A 13,520-nucleotide genomic window follows, 5' to 3' on the forward strand; every position below is an offset into this window, starting at 1 on the left:
GTGTATCATATCTGCCACACTCTCTCCCCTATAACGCGATAATACAAAACGAGCTGCCCTTTTTTGCACCCTTTCGATGTCCTCCGTCAATCCCACCTGGTAAGGATCCCACACCGCGCAGCAATATTCTAACAGAGGACAAACGAGTGTAGTGTAAGCTGTCTCTTTAGTGGACTTGTTGCATCTTCTAAGTGTCCTGCCAATGAAACGCAACCTTTGGCTCGCCTTCCCGACAATATTATCTATGTGGTCCTTCCAACTGAAGTTGTTCGTAATTTTAACACCCAGGTACTTAGTTGAATTGACAGCCTTGAGAATTGTACTATTTATCGAGTAATCGAATTCCAACGGATTTCTTTTGGAACTCATGTGGATCATCTCACACTTTTCGTTATTTAGCGTCAACTGCCACCTGACACACCATACAGCAATCTTTTCTAAATCGCTTTGCAGCTGATACTGGTCTTCGGATGACCTTACTAGACGGTAAATTACAGCATCATCTGCGAACAGTCTCAGAGAACTGCTCAGATCGTCACCCAGGTCATTTATATAGATCAGGAACAGTAGAGGTTCCAGGACGCTTCCCTGGGGAACACCTGATATCACTTCAGTTTTACTCGATGATTTGCCGTCTATTACTACGAACTGCGACCTTCCTGACAGGAAATCACGAATCCAGTCGCACAACTGAGACGATACCCCATAGGCCCGCAGCTTGATTAGAAGTCGGTTGTGAGGAACGGTGTCAAAAGCTTTCCGGAAATCTAGAAATACGGAATCAACTTGAGATCCCCTGTCGATAGCAGCCATTACTTCGTGCGAATAAAGAGCTAGCTGCGTTGCACAAGAGCGATTAAAACGTTGCATTAGGAGGTGTCTGCTTCGTGCAAAAGGTCTTGAGTTCATATTGATGACAACAAGTAATTCTTCATTACAGACGTTTACTTACAAACAGAACTGACAGACTTCACAGACTCAACAACTGACTCTCCGAGCTAACCGCACTGCATATCCGAACTGGCAACTGACAACTCCTAGGTGTATTAATATCTTTCCAAACAATGAGAGTCTTTGACAATGTTTTGTTTACAATACGATAGCAATTCACGACTTAAAACTAAATTAGACATTACAGAATTTTAGTACAGATTAAAGTAAGTAAAAGGATCAGTACATATAAATTCTTACAAGCATAATTTCCAAATAGATTTTATAACATTTTTCTACCAGCTTCTGGATAACCTTCACCAGATTTGTACCGAAGTTTCCAGAAATATCTTGACATTTGATTCTGGATATTTCTTGAGTGATTTAGAACAACTATTTATATGTAAAATGATTTAAATCGTGTTTCAAAACGTAAATAAATCTTTTTAGCAATATTTCTTGATACAAATCGTCTTTCGAAATTAGGTTATGAAACAGTTTTCACAAGTTTTCGTATTTTTGCGATCATAATATAGAATTTCTCCATAGAAAGTTCCAGAAGTGTGCATTAAACGTTCATTTACAGACTTTCTCTTTAGCTGGTGAGTTTTTAAAAGTATCTTGTCCATATTATACGAAATAATTTAGCTCAAAACTGATAATTTATACAATTAATCAGAGCTACAGCAAACAGTGAGTCTTTCTTTTACAAAATGAAATATAATTACAAAATTGAATGAAAATAGGTTACTAACACTAATATATATTTACATTAATTCTGTTTTTGTTCTTTCTGTGCAAAATGTCCTAATATTGACACAGTACAATATTTAAACATCACCAAAGTTTGCCATTACATTTTGCATATCTGTATCGACATCCCCTAAAAGTCTACAGTATCGAATACTTCAATATCTCCCAATATGTCCTGTAATGTTACACAACCCCACCCATCAGCACTTCCACGTGAAACACGGAAGGGTTGATGTCCTTACATTACAAAACAGAAACGTTTTACACATATCTTTGGTGTCTTCTTTCTTGAAGGTCGGTGATCTTCTTCCTTAAAGGTCGGTATACCTCAATGCCACACTCTGTATTTCAGTCTCATCTTCACAGTCCGTATGGTTTCCATATACACTGCAGGCTATCACAGGCTGCAATAGCACAGTCCGCTATGAATATACAGCATACAGTGGTCAAACCCAGTTAAACATTAGCAAAAGCATTTAATAGTCGGTGGACCGGTTTTTAAGGACACAGAAATTTGAATTCTCTAAAGTCTAATTACTCAAGAAAATTTACTCTAAATAATTTCTTAAAGCTAAGAGAGGATAGACTGACAGATGGAGAAAATTGATTATACAGGATCACAGAATAAGTGTAAGATGCAATGCCAGAATACGAAAATGAAATATGACAATTGCATAGCTAGGGGACCTAGTGCTCGCCAAACACTTAGCACACAAAGAATGTATGCTCCCCTGAGGAATCAGATAAATACAACATAACCAAGTATACAAAAATATCCTGGTAAGATTACATATAAAAGTCTATAAACATCTATTATCTAAAATACTTTTTTACATTTTTTATACAATTTCAGTTCGGTCACGTTTCGTAGACCAAACAGTCTGCCAGAATTTGGGTAGACTAGACGGTAAGCATTCGGATGAGGATTGTCCTGAATCTTGAAAGGTCCAATGTATACGTCAAAAAACTTTTTTAATTCACCACTGATGGCTTTAGACTTCTCTTGTGTTTTAACAAGGACCAAGTCTTCAATTTTAAATTGAGTAGGCTTCAATCTTTTGTCATGTCTACATTTCCTCTTATCACTTTGAGATTTCATGGTCTTTCTCACTATTTCCTCTCTCTCTTGAGTACTTAATGGTTTGCAGACTGGAAAATCAATGAAATCACTAATTGGATGTGGTGGTTTGCTATTATACTGTATTTCATAAGGCGAAAACCCTGTTGAGGAATGCTGTAGGCTGTTCACAACATCTTCGAATTTCTCAACATAGTCAATCCAACTAGCATGATCAGTATTGCAGTAGGTTCTAAAGAATCGCCCAATTTCCCTCATGTATCTCTCCGAAGGGTTTCCTGACGGATGATAAGCTGAAATAAGAATGTGACTTATATTTTCATCTTCAACAAAAGCTTTCCATACTCCAGAAGTAAATTGAGTCCCGTTGTCTGATAAGATTTTCTGAGGTTTTCCAACCCTGCCAAAATAGTCTCCTCTGATTTTTGAAATAATGCTCTTACTGTTTGCCTTGCGAAGAGGGTATAACTTAATGAATTTTGAAAAAACATCAACCATAACAAAATGTAGCAATAGCCTCCTCTGGTCTTCGGTAATGGTCCATATAAGTCAACAGCGACTAACTCGTGTTGTTCTTTTGGTAAGATGTTTTGCATCAATCCTCGACAAGTTTGGTTGGATACTTTTACTCTTTGGCACCTGTCACAACCCGTCAAAATTTTTCTAACCCTCCTGGCTATGTTGTTAAAGTACACATTTTCTTGGATTTTCTGGATACACTTTTGAATCCCACAATGACCAAAACTTTCATGAATGTACTTGATGAGTACATTGATCTGCCATAATGCAAAAAGGTAAACTTAAATCAGGACGGTACAAAATTTGACTGTTACATAACTGTGTTTTTATTTCTTCAAAAGCAGCTTCACATTCCTGATCCCAAACCCACATTGCGTTTTTCTTCAGCAATCTGTTAAGACTTGGAGCATTTAGAGCTTGGGTACTAATGAACTTTCTGTAGTAACCGCACATCCCGAAAAATGACTTTGGTTGTTTCTTGGTTTTTGGAATTGGGAATTTTGCAATTGCCTCGAGTTTTTCAGGATCTGGCAAAATACCTTCCTCAGAAATACTGTGCCCCAGAAACTTCAATTTTTTCATACCAAACTTACATTTAGATAATTTAAGTGACATTCCCCCTTTCCTTAATCTATTGCAAACCTCCCTCAAAGTATTAACATGTTCTTCCCAAGTTTCTCCAGTGATCAAAATGTCATCTACATACACAGTTAATTTTGATAAAAGATCTTTTCCCAAAACAAAGTCAAGTGCTCTAATGAATTCGGCTACTGAGACATTCAGCCCAAATGGTATCACACAATACTGGTAACATCTTCCCCCATACAAAAAGGCAGTATACTTTCTGGAATCATTTTCTAATTCTACTTGGTGAAATCCTGATGTGAGATCTAAACTGGTCATGTATTTCATTCTTTCAAATTTATGAAGTAATTCGTCTATATTTTCGGGATGATCGGTCTCTCTTTCCAGATACTTATTTAGGTGTCTTGAATCTAGTACAAGCCTGACACTGCCATCACGTTTTGCAACCACTACCAAAGGATTATTGTATTGGCTCTTACTTCTCTCAATGATGCCCCACTCTTCCGTCTTTTGAAGTTCCTTTTCTACATCTTTTCTCTTTGCAATGGATACACTATAAGGTTTTATAAAGAATAGCTCATGTGGTTTTAATCTGAGTTTACATTGATAATTCTTTACTCTGCCAGGTCTATCATCAAAACATCACAGTAATTCCACAATAATCTTTCTAAATCTACCTTCTGTTCTTGGTTCAAATTATCTGATTCCCGTAATTTTTCTTGAACTATATCCCCATATTCTCCATCATCATAATCCTCAGTAATTTCCTCTACAGAATAACCACTGTCTTTAGAAAATGTAACGTCCCTAATTTCAATTCCCTTATCAGCACAGTTTTGAACCGACATGTCAGTACTGGAACATACTCTCGTCTTAGGATCAATAAAGGTAAACAAACTCTTTTCCCAATCAAATGCTGCATTAGCTTTTAATATCCAGTCCATACCCAACAGTACATTCTCATTTAGGTCACTTATTACAAGACATCCTTGAGTAAACTGTACATCATTTATACTGAAGGACAACAACACCAGTCTATTAACAATTTTGCTCAGTTTGCCGGTAATGCCTCTAATTTTTATTCCAACAACTGGTAATTCAACAAAGTCAGGATCATGCTTAATTATATCTCTTAATTTGCTTGAAATGGCACTAATTGGACTCCCTGTGTCAATCAAACAATACCCTTCCCAACCTGCAGCTTTAATTTTTATGTATGGACTACCAATAGTGGTGTTTTCCCTTTCTTCCTGTTCTTCATACAAAAGATCTTCTGCTATCTCATCATACCTCTGTTCCATATTTAGGTTTTCTTTATTAGGCAATGCTTTCTTCAAACTTCTAGGTCTACTGGAATTTACTGGAATGTCTGGATTACTATTTACCTCACACACATCCTGACTAGTACCCCATTTGATGACTTCATTAGGCTTAAAAGCAGAAACTGGTTCACAAATTTCCCTTAATTTGATCTTAACATCATTGTCATCACTGTAATCTTTAAATTTGTCCCAAACAGATTTCAAAATAATCTCAGATGCATCAGCACAATCAACCCCCCTGTCTCCTGATGTATTACTAAGCTGAACTGGCACAATCTGATTCTCATGTGGAATGTAGTTAGGGTTCCTGGCACAACTATTCTCAACACTATTGCTTATAACATCCTCCTTAACTTCAACATAAACTATTCCATCCAATTCACCATCAAAATCTTCTAGTACATAATCACCAATAGCCTTAACATCAACATTATCATCATCATTGCCTGAGCTTACACTACAAACACTACTAGTATTACCAACATTACTCACAACACCATCTTCACCAACCACATCCACATGAATATCAGACTTTCCAGAAACTTCAGTACGAACATCATTATGACAACTTACATCTAAAACATCACCACACATAAGTTTGTACAATCCAAAATTATAAAAGTTATCCTTACCTTTCATTTCAGCATTAGGTGCTTTTTCTTGATTATATAAATTTGCAATTATATCATCTTCTAAGCCTACTTCATCAAAGGTAGCCTGGTTCCTATTACAGTTGTTTCTAGTATTTTCTCCGATGACATTCCAAAATTTCCTGTCAAATTTAATTTTTTCATTACCTCTATCTACAGATCGATCATAAGCATACTGTCTATACTGGTTAGGTCTCTGATTATAGTACTGTCTGTTCCGGGTGAAATTAGCCTGATTTTGAAAATTCCTTGCCCCAAACTGACAGACTGCCAGTGGAGCATTTAGTCGTTTAAAGGCCTATGTCTGTCGTTTCCCTGCCTCGGGTTACCTTCTCTCATGTCATTACCCCAGGACCTGTTTCGATTTTCCCATTCTCTGTTTGAATTAAAGTGCTGATCATTCCTACCAAAATTTCTTCTGTCATTGCTGTTATAATTATCCCTGTTGTTGTTAAAGTTTCTTCGTTCACTATTATTGTTATTATTTCCACGGTTCGGTTCCCACCCTCTGTGTGATGAACCTACAAAGTCGTTAAATCTGTTGTTTTGTTCAAAGGCTCTATCAAGTTTGTCCACATATTTCAAGAATTGTTCTATGGACTCATCTGGACCATATACTAAATCCCATTGTACTCTTTTCGGAAGTCTCCGTTTTAGTGCATCAATTTGAGTTAGCTCATCAAATGGCTTATCCAGATGCACTAATTTTTGCAACTGTTTCTCACAATAGGCTTTCATTGACCCATCAGATTCTCTGTAACTAGGGCCACTCAAGAATTCACTTTACATTCGAGCTTGCTCAGTTTCAGACCAAAATTTGGTTAGAAAACATTTTTCGAAATCTTCAAAGGACATTTCCGTGGAACAATTCTGATTGGCCCACGAAAGCGCCTCACCATCAAGTAATTTCTTTACAAATTTTATCTTAACACTATCTGTCATTATGGATGTGAACTGCTCCTTGCAGAATTGCATGAAGTCTTTTGGGTGTATATTCTTGTCACCGGGATAAGTTTTAATGGGAAAATTTCCCCATACCCCTTACAACTATTACTAAAACCTTTTTACAACATAGTTTCTTGTATTTCTACAAATTTTCTGTCTACAGTTTTTTCGACATTACCTATTCTACTAGAAATTTCTGTGACCTTTTTGTCAGAATCAGATTTGAAAGATTCAATTTCGCTTTCAAAAAATCGTTTTGTCTGGTCAAATTCATTTCTCAATTGAGAATTTTCCTCATTTACAAAATCAACAACTTTTTTAAGTTTTGACTGGTTATTTGAAATTTCGTTACTTAAATCAGTTTCAAGGACAGAAATTTTGCTCTCAACCGTGTCCACACGACAACTAAGTTCTTTTTGGTTTGACTCAAAAGTAATTCGCCATTCTTCGAGAACCTGATTAGTGTGAGCAATCTGTTCTGTATTTGAATTTATTTCTGATTTTAAATCACACACAGCCTTCGAAATCGACCTGTCCATCTGTTGTTGTGTCTGTTCAATTTGTTGACGTAATTCAGCACGAGAATCGTCCATCTTCGAGTTTGTGTTATCCAACTTCGAGTTTAACTCTGAAAACATTTGTTTTAACATTTCCAACATTCCTACACTTCAGAAGCACTTTCCCTAATAGGTGTACTCGCTACACCGCTGTCAATACTGAAATCTGCGTCTTTTTCCATTATTTTAGGAAGCGGGTACTTATCTTAGTGTCCGTCGGCGGTCGTTGGTGTCCGTGTTTTGCGAAATTTCTTCAATTCCAGGATGGTTTCGCTCGGTTGATTCACTCCTCTTCTTGTGACCCCAGAATCGACGTATTCACTTCTGAAGAATGATTGGTCCGTCGTATATCCTCTTCTTGTGGTCCCAAAACAGACGTATTTTCTTCTTGTGATCCCAGAAGAGACGTATTTTATTTTGAAGAATCACTGGGTGGTCGTAATATCCTCTGCTTCCTCCACCAAATTATAACATCCCAGCTCCTCCACCAAATTATAACATTTCAGCTCCTCAACACCAAATTAAAACGTTCCACTTCAATTTGTTTGCACTTATAGCGATCCCAGCTTCCTCAACCAAATTAAAACGTTGCATTAGGAGGTGTCTGCTTCGTGCAAAAGGTCTTGAGTTCATATTGATGACAACAAGTAATTCTTCATTACAGACGTTTACTTACAAACAGAACTGACAGACTTCACAGACTCAACAACTGACTCTCCGAGCTAACCGCACTGCATATCCGAACTGGCAACTGACAACTCCTAGGTGTATTAATATCTTTCCAAACAATGAGAGTCTTTGACAATGTTTTGTTTACAATACGATAGCAATTCACGACTTAAAACTAAATTAGACATTACAGAATTTTAGTACAGATTAAAGTAAGTAAAAGGATCAGTACATATAAATTCTTACAAGCATAATTTCCAAATAGATTTTATAACATTTTTCTACCAGCTTCTGGATAACCTTCACCAGATTTGTACCGAAGTTTCCAGAAATATCTTGACATTTGATTCTGGATATTTCTTGAGTGATTTAGAACAACTATTTATATGTAAAATGATTTAAATCGTGTTTCAAAACGTAAATAAATCTTTTTAGCAATATTTCTTGATACAAATCGTCTTTCGAAATTAGGTTATGAAACAGTTTTCACAAGTTTTCGTATTTTTGCGATCATAATATAGAATTTCTCCATAGAAAGTTCCAGAAGTGTGCATTAAACGTTCATTTACAGACTTTCTCTTTAGCTGGTGAGTTTTTAAAAGTATCTTGTCCATATTATACGAAATAATTTAGCTCAAAACTGATAATTTATACAATTAATCAGAGCTACAGCAAACAGTGAGTCTTTCTTTTACAAAATGAAATATAATTACAAAATTGAGTGAAAATAGGTTACTAACACTAATATATATTTACATTAATTCTGTTTTTGTTCTTTCTGTGCAAAATGTCCTAATATTGACACAGTACAATATTTAAACATCACCAAAGTTTGCCATTACATTTTGCATATCTGTATCGACATCCCCTAAAAGTCTACAGTATCGAATACTTCAATATGTCCCAATATGTCCTGTAATGTTACACACCTTTCCGAGAGACAATCTCCACTCATTCCAAATTAATAATATAAGTGTAGACCAGATGTGGCTTGAATTCAAAGAAATAGTATCGGCAGCATTTGAGAGATTTGTACCAAATAAATTAACGACGCAGCTGATCCTCCTTGGTACATAAAACGGGTTAGAACACTGTTGAAAGAAACAACGAAACAAACATGCCAAATTTAAACAGACGCAAAATCCCCAGGGATTGACGATCTTTTACAGAAGCTCGAAATTTAGCGCGGACTTCAATGCGAGAGATCAGTTTCCACAACGAAACCTTGTCTCGAAACCTGGCAGAAAATCCAAAGACATTCTGGTAGTATGTCAAGTATGTTAGCGGCAAGAAACAATCAATGCATTCTCTGCGCGATAGTGGAATATCGTGGAATGTCGTCTCAGTTATGTGACTGGATTTCGGATTTCCGGTCAGAGAGGTCACAGTTCATAGTAATTGACGGAAAGTCATCGAGTAAAACAGAAGTGATTCTTGGCGTTCCCTAAGGTGGTGTCATATGCCCTTTGCTGTTCGTTATCTACATACACGATTTGGAAGACAATCTGAGCAGCCGTATTAGGTTGTTTGCAGATGACGCTGTCGTTTATCTACTAATAAAGTTATCATATTATCAAAATAAATTGCAAAACGATTTAGAAAAGATATCTGAATGGTGTGAAAGTGTGAGGTCATCCACATGAGTGCTAAAAGGAATTCGTTAAACTTCGGTTACACGATAAATCAGTCTAATCTAAAAGCCGTAAATTCAACTAAATACCTAGGTATTGCAATTACGGACAACTTCAATTGGAAGGAACACATAGAAAATGTTGTGGGGAAGGATAACCAAAGACTGCGTTTTATTGGCAGGACACTTAGAAAATGTAACAGATCTGTTGAGGAGACTGCCTACACTACGCTTGTCCGTCCTCTAGAATACTGCTGCGCGGTGTGTGATCCTTACCACATAGAACTGACAGAGTACATCGAAAAAGTTCAAAGAAGGGCAGCACGTTTTATATTATCGCGAAATATGGGAGAGAATGTCACAGAAATGATACAGGATTTGGGCTGCACGTCATTAAAAGAAAGGCGTTTTTCGTTGCGACGGAATCTTCTCACCAAATTCCCATCACCAACTTTCTCCTCCAAAGGCGAAAATATTTTGTTGACACCGACCTAAGTATGGAGAAACGATCACCACGATAAAATAAAGGAAATCAGAGCTCATACGGAAAGATATGGGTGTTCGTTCTTTGCGCGAGCTATACGAGATTGAAATAATAGAGAATTGTGAAGGTGGTTCGATGTACCCTCTGCCAGGCACTTAAATGTGATTTGCAGAGTAGCAATTTGGATTTAGATGTAGATTAGATGTTTTGATTCTACGTATCTTGAAACATATAACGCAGAAGCCTAAGCCAGTTTTACATTTTTTTAAGCATTCTTCGTTAGCTGCGTTAATTGCTGGGGACATACCAATGAAAAATTTAAAATCGGTAATTCCAGAAACAGATTATTTTTAGCTGTTTAACAGTTAGGTTAAAATGGAGATGAAAAATAACGGTATAACCTAAAACCGCCATCCTTAGCAAGATCATTGTTGAGGACATGCGTAGGCGGCAGCTGCGTGAACTAAGCGCACTGTTGCCACATAAACCATGTTAGCGGTAGACACGTCTGTTGTGTAGTAGTTCACTATTTATGATGCTATGTACTGTGACAAGAGGGCGCGTTTACAGTTGCGGAAGGAGGTAAAAGACTTCTCCTCATAGACAAGGGCAGGAAGAGCAACGCTTGTTTAATCATAAACCATACTTCTTATTCTGGTCTGTTTTTGCGCCCCCCTCTGTATCTGCGCCCTTGGCGGAAGCCTATCTGGCCACCCACTCGGTACGGCCCTGTATTACACCTGTGCTGCCTGGTTTGGGACGGCAGGGCCCAAAAGTCACTTCGTAACGGTTACGGACTTACACACGGGTACTGTATTGCTAGATTGAGACTACTGGTTTCGGTTAATAGCCATCATCACACAGTTATAGTTCATGTATTATTTACGTATTCTGATAGGCCACGACATTGAAGGGTCCCACACATAAGACAATACCAAGCTTTCAGCAATATACACTCCTGGAAATGGAAAAAAGAACACATTGACACCGGTGTGTCAGACCCACCATACTTGCTCCGGACAATGCGAGAGGGCTGTACAAGCAATGATCACACGCACGGCACAGCGGACACACCAGGAACCGTGGTGTTGGCCGTCGAATGGCGCTAGCTGCGCAGCATTTGTGCACCGCCGCCGTCAGTGTCAGCTAGTTTGCCATGGCATACGGAGCTCCATCGCAGTCTTTAACACTGGTAGCATGCCGCGACAGCGTGGACCTGAACCGTATGTGCAGTTGACGGACTTTGAGCGAGGGCGTATAGTGGGCATGCGGGAGCCCGGGTGGACGTACCGCCGAATTGCTCAACACGTGGGGCGTGAGGTCTCCACAGTACATTGATGTTGTCGCCAGTGGTCGGCGGAAGGTGCACGTGCCCGTCGACCTGGGACCGGACCGCAGCGACGCACGCATGCACGCCAAGACCGTAGGATCCTATGCAGTGCCGTAGGGGACCGCACCGCCACTTCCCAGCAAATTAGGGACACTGTTGCTCCTGGGGTATCGGCGAGGACCATTCGCAACCGTCTCCATGAAGCTGGGCTACGGTCCCGCACACCGTTAGGCCGTCTTCCGCTCACGCCCCAACTTCGTGCAGCCCGCCTCCAGTGGTGTCGCGGCAGGCGTGAATGGAGGGACGAATGGAGACGTGTCGTCTTCAGCGATGAGAGTCTCTTCTGCCTTGGTGCCAATGATGGTCGTATGGGTGTTTGGCGCCGTGCAGGTGAGCGCCACAATCAGGACTGCATACGACTGAGGCACACAGGGCCAACACCCGGCATCATAGTGTGGGGAGCCATCTCCTACACTGGCTGTACACCTCTGGTGATCGTCGAGGGGACACTGAATAGTGCACGGTACATCCAAACCGTCATCGAACCCATCGTTCTACCATTCCTAGACCGGCAAGGGAACTTGCTGTTCCAACAGGACAATGCACGTCCGCATGTATCCCGTGCCACCCAACGTGCTCTAGAAGGTGTAAGTCAAGTACCCTGGCCAGCAAGATCTCCGGATCTGTCCCCCATTGAGCATGTTTGGGACTGGATGAAGCGTCGTCTCACGCGGTCTGCACGTCCAGCACGAACGCTGGTCCAACTGAGGCGCCAGGTGGAAATGGCATGGCAAGCCGTTCCACAGGACTACATCCAGCATCTCTACGATCGTCTCCATGGGAGAATAGCAGCCTGCATTGTTGCGAAAAGTGGATATACACTGTACTAGTGCCGACATTGTGCATGCTCTGTTGCCTGTGTCTATGTGCCTGTGGTTCTGTCAGTGTGATCATGTGATGTATCTGACCCCAGGAATGTGTCAATAAAGTTTCCCCTTCCTGGGACAATGAATGCATTCTCCCATGGAGACGATCGTAGAGATGCTGGATGTAGTCCTGTGGAACGGCTTGCCATGCCATTTAAACCTGGCGCCTCAGTTGGACCAGCGTTCGTGCTGGACGTGCAGACAGCGTGAGACGACGCTTCATCCAGTACCAAACATGCTCAATGGGGGACAGATCCGGAGATCTTGCTGGCCAGGGTAGTTGACTTACACCTTCTAGAGCACGTTGGGTGGCACGGGATGCATGCGGACGTGCATTGTCCTGTTGGAACAGCGTTCCTTTGGCGGTCTAGGAATGGTAGAACGATGGGTTCGATGACGGTTTGGAAGGTAGGAGACGGATACTGGCAGAAGTAAAGCTGTGAGTACCGGGCGTGAGTCGTGCTCGGCAGCTCAGTTGGTAGAGCACTTGCCCGCGAAAGGCAAAGGTCTCGAGTTCGAGTCTCGGTCGGGCACACAGTTTTAATCTGCCAGGAAGTTTCAGGATTTAAGTTGTTCTGTTCAAATTTCCAAAAGTGTGTGAAATCGTATGGGACGTAACTGCTAAGGTCATCAGTCCCTAGGCTTACACACTACTTAACCTAATTTATCCTCAGCACAGACACACACACCCATGCCCGAGGGAGGACTCGAACCTCCGCCGGGACCAGCCGCAAAGTCCACGACTTTAAGTTGTTCGTAATTGTAATTCCTGGGTATTTATTCGAACTGATTGACTTTAAATTTATGTGATTTATCGTGTAATCGAAATTTAACGTTTTCTTTTTATACACATGTGGATGACCTCACAGCTTACGTCATTGAGCGACAATTGCCACTTTTCGCACCAGTCACATGCGTCTAAGTAATTTTGCAATTAGGAACATTAGAGGGCCTATAGCACTTCCTTGGGTAGCGCCGGATATATCTTCTGTTTTACCCGATGATTTTTCGTCGACTGCTACGTAGTGTGACCTTTCTAAGAGGATATCTCGGATCCAGTCGTACAGCTGAAGAAATACTCCATATACGATTGAAACTGCTTCGCTACACCAAAGACATCTACTTATAAGTTGCTCATGTTG

The sequence above is a fragment of the Schistocerca gregaria genome, chromosome 2 (genome assembly GCF_023897955.1).
Source record: "Schistocerca gregaria isolate iqSchGreg1 chromosome 2, iqSchGreg1.2, whole genome shotgun sequence".
In the NCBI taxonomy this organism is placed as follows: Eukaryota; Metazoa; Arthropoda; class Insecta; order Orthoptera; family Acrididae; genus Schistocerca; species Schistocerca gregaria.